This window comes from Nannospalax galili, unplaced genomic scaffold (assembly GCF_000622305.1).
Source record: "Nannospalax galili isolate Female #2095 unplaced genomic scaffold, S.galili_v1.0 scaffold290, whole genome shotgun sequence".
Taxonomy (NCBI): domain Eukaryota; kingdom Metazoa; phylum Chordata; class Mammalia; order Rodentia; family Spalacidae; genus Nannospalax; species Nannospalax galili.
This window is the reverse complement of record NW_008331486.1, coordinates 402,504-406,988: the sequence shown is the minus strand read 5'-3', so window position 1 is coordinate 406,988 and position 4,485 is coordinate 402,504.

The following is a 4,485-nucleotide window of genomic DNA, read 5'->3' as shown; positions in this document are numbered from 1 at the left end:
GGTATGTTGAGATCTCAGCTTTATCCTACTGAACCTCTGCCCAGGGTCCTTGGGAGGGGCCTCATGTAGTTGGTTGGGTAGAGCTTGATTTGGGAAAGCTCACCACCATGTGTGGGCAGGATCCAGCTGCTCTCAGGTGAGTCCCTTGAGTTCCCAGCCCTTATGCCAGAGTGAGGCCGAACAGGCACTCTTGTTCTCTATTAGTTTCATTTTTTGTTTTTATTTCATACAGTGTGCATTTCACAGAATAAATCTTAATCACATTTATATTTCCACCTACATCCACAACCATTCTTCCCACCCCTGCATTTCATGTATTCTGTAATATATGTTAAGGCCTATCAAATCAAGTTTGTATACCCAGATGCCCCTCTTGCCAAGGTCATCCACTGGAGTCTAGTCAGCCTACCTAGAGTCTCTACCTTAATGAAGATCAACTCTCCCTCACTTATCAGTAATCAGACGCCAACAGTCCCTCAGCTAAGGTTGGGGATTCATGCCCATTTTCCCAGTTCTATGGTGGGTTTTTGTCTGATTGAGTCAACGTGGGTCTTTTGAATGCTGTCACCATTGCTGTAAGATCATATGAAAAAGGTCCCCAGAGGCCTGGGAAGCTCTGTTTCCTTATGTTCATGCACCAACCCTGACTCTTACAATCTTTGTGTCCCCTCTTCAGCAATGGTGCCTGAGCCATAGGTGGGTAAGGTTTAATACAAGAGTCCTATCAAGGGACATGCTCTCTGAAGGTTCTTATCTACACTTTGGACAGTTGTGGCCTTCTCTGTGCATAGTACTCTTGCATGTGGAAACTTCACTGGTAAGAGTTGAGAAATGCATTTATTATTCTCTCTACCCCTGTTCTGCTATGTTCCATGAGCCTTAGGTGTAACAGTTTCATTGTAGATTTATCACTTAGGTCTGGGCATCTCACAGACACTTTCAAAATTCAATAAAAAAGGAAAAAACAAGTCATCAAGACTCGTTAATACTGTGTCTATTTAGCATAATAATATTAGGCCCTCCCCTGTGGCCTGTGATGAGTGTAGCCACAGGTTCCTAGGTCTGATATCACTGTCAGCTATGGATTCCATCTTGTGAAGCAGACCTCAAATCCAAACAGGAAGTGGTGGGTTAGTTCTATAACACGAATGCTACCATTGCACCAGTGGGCCTGTCTTGCCAGGACAGTTGCTTTTATAGATCACAGTATTCATAGCTGGGGAAGATCAATGATCATCCCCTACTTCCAATAACATTCAGCACCGCAACTTTCAGCATTATGAAAGCTAGTGAGTAGAGATGAAGCTTTGAAGACAGGACCAACCTGAATTTCTCTTTTCTACAACTCCTGTAGTGACTTCAGCAATAGGGTCTTACTGTCAAGTACTGGTGGGTAACCAAGAACAGGTGCAATTACCAGCACTTTCTGAGCGCCCATGAGACTCCTGGTCAACAACTTCAAAAGAGCAATTCATTTCTATTTGTTAGCTTATGGCATGTGGTAGGGGCATTGCTCCCCTGTTATAGGGTAACTCCATTTATATTATTTTTATATTGTATATGAATATACTCTTAAAATCTTCCACAGTGGTAGGTTTATATATAACATTTTCAAAAGCATTTAGCATGAGTTATCCTTCCCCTCGCTTCCTCCTCTATTCTGCCCTTCCATGCCCTTCACCATTCAACCCTTCCTATTCTAGTCTTCTCCTTTCCCCCTTTATATCAGTGCATTTAGGCTCCCTTCCTATGAAGTCTCCAACCCCTATGGCTGTTTATTGACCTCTATGGCTTTCACGACAGAAACATGCTATCTAAGATTCAAAGGTCACATCCATGTATGAAATTGCACATGCCACGTTTGTCTTTCTGGGTTTGGACTACAGCATTCATAATGATTGTTTCCAGTTACATCCATTTACCTTTTATTTTCACAATTTTGTTTTTCTTAACAGATGAATAATATTATGTTGTGTAGATGAACCATACTTTCACTATCCATTCATCAGTTGATGGACATCTAGGTTTTTTTCCATTGTGTATATGGTAGCAATGAACACTGATGGACAGGTACCCCTTTAGTAGCTTTGACAGTACTCCCCACATTGATTTCGATAGTGGCGGCACCAGTTTTCACTCACACCAGCAGTGACTAAGGGTTTCCCTTTCCCTACATTTTGGCCAACATTTGTGGTTGTTTGTTTTTGGGATCCTAGCCGTTCTGACTAGGGTAAGATGAAATCCCAAAGTTCTTTTAATTTGCATTTCCCAGATGACTAAAGATGTTTTAAGTATTTTTTCTGAGTCATTTGTGTTTCATCTTTTGAGAACTCCCTACTTAGTTACTCAATTTTGAATTGTGTTATTTGAGTTTATTTTTATGTTTAATTTTTGATTTCTTGTATATTCTAGAAAATAATCTCTGTCAGTAGCATAGCAGGTAAAGATTTTCCCCATTCTGTTGGTTGCCTCTTCATTCAACTGATGGTATCCTTTGCTGCACAGGAGCGTTTTTGTTTCATGAGTTCCCATTTGTTTATTGTTAGACTTAATGCTTTTAGGAGTCCTGTTAGGAAAGTCTTTTTCCATGCCAGTAGGTTCTAATATATTCCCTACCTTTTCCTTTGACAGAGTTAGAGTATCAGGTCTTATGTTGAGGTTTTTCATTCATTTGGAGTTGAATTTTGTTCATGGTGAGAGATAGGAATCTAGTTTCATTATTCTACAGTTAGCTATCTTGTTGAATCAGCACCATTTGTTGAATGTACTATCTTTCTCCAGTGTGTATTTGTGACTCCTTTGTCAAAAATGAGGTGGCTGAAATGTGTGGACTTACATCTGGGTCCTCAATTCTTTTCCATCAATGTGTCTTTTTTATGCCGTTACCATGCTGTTTTTATTAATATCGCTTGGTAGTATAATTTGAGATGAGGGATGAAAATTCCTCTAGCAGTTCGTTTATTGTTCAGGATTGTTTTGGCTATCCTGGGTTTTTGTGTTTCCATATTGTGCTGGATAGCTTTAGTGTCAAGTTGACACACCTGGGTTGAGGGAGCCTCAATTGGGGAATTTCCTCTATTGGACTGGCCTGTGGCCATGTCTGAGGGCATCTTCTTGATGAGTGATGTGGGAGGGCCTAGCCTACTGTGGGTGGTGCCACCCCTGGGCAGGTGGGCCTGTGTTGCATAAGAAAGCAGGCTGAGCAGGGACCAGGGGAGCAAGCCAGTAAGCAGCATTCCTCCATGGCCTGTGCTCCAGCTCCTGCTTCCAGGTTCCTGCCCTGAGTTCCTACCTTGGGCTCCCTGATGAACTGCAACCTGGGAGATGTAAGATAAAATAAACCCTTTCCTCCATAAGTTGGTATTGGTCAGAGTATTTTGACACAGCAATGGAGAAACAAGCCAGGACACATGAAATTTGAGGTTATACTTTCAATTTTTGTGAAGAATTATGTGAAAATTTATTGAATACTTTGCACTGAATTTGTAGATTGCTTTGGTTGGGTGGCCATTTTCACAATACTATTCTTATGTTTCCATGAGCATGGGCAATCTTTCCATCCTTTGGTATCTTCTTCAATTTGTTTCCTCAGTGCCCTAAATTTTTTGTTACACAGATCTTTCACTTTTCAAATTAAATCTATTCTAGAATATTTCATTGTTTTTGATGCTATTATGAGTTGACTTATTTTTCTGGTTTCTTTTTCTGTATGTTTGTTGGTGGTGTATAGGAAAGCTACTCAATTTTCTGTGTTAAATTTGTAGCCTGTCATATTGCTGAATGTGTTCATCAGCTCTAGGAATTTTCTGGTGGGGTCTTTAGAGTCTTTTATATATAGTTTCACATCATCAGCAAATAAAGATATGTTGACTTCTTCCTTTTCAACTTGTATCCCCTTTATCTCCTTCGTTTGTCTTATTTCTCTAGCTAAGTCTTCAAGTACTTTGTGAAAAGGGTTGGAGAAAGTGGACATCATTGTCTTGTTCCTGATTTTAATGAGAATTCTTTCCATTTTTTTCCATTTATATGATATTGGCCGAGCTTGTTGTATATTTCTTTTATTATGGTGAGTTATGTTTCTTGCATCCCTAGATTTTCCATGACTTTTATAATGTCAAAGGCCTTTTTTGCATCTAATAGATGATCATGTGGTTTCTGACCCTGAATCTATTTATGTGGTGAATTGCATTTATTGATCTAAGTATTTTGAACCATCCCTGAATCTCTGGGGTGAAGACAACTTGATCATGGCGGATAACCTTTTTGATGTGTTCTTGCATTCTGTTAGCTAGTATTTTATTGCGAATTTTTGTGTATATGTTACTCAGAGAGACTGACCTATAATTTTTTTTTATGTCTTTTTCTGGTATTCATATCAACAATGTTTTCACAGATAAAATTTGGGAATGTTACTTCCAAATTGTATGGAATAATTTGAGGAGTGTTGGTATTTGTTCTTCTTGGAAGGTTTGTTTTTAAATATTT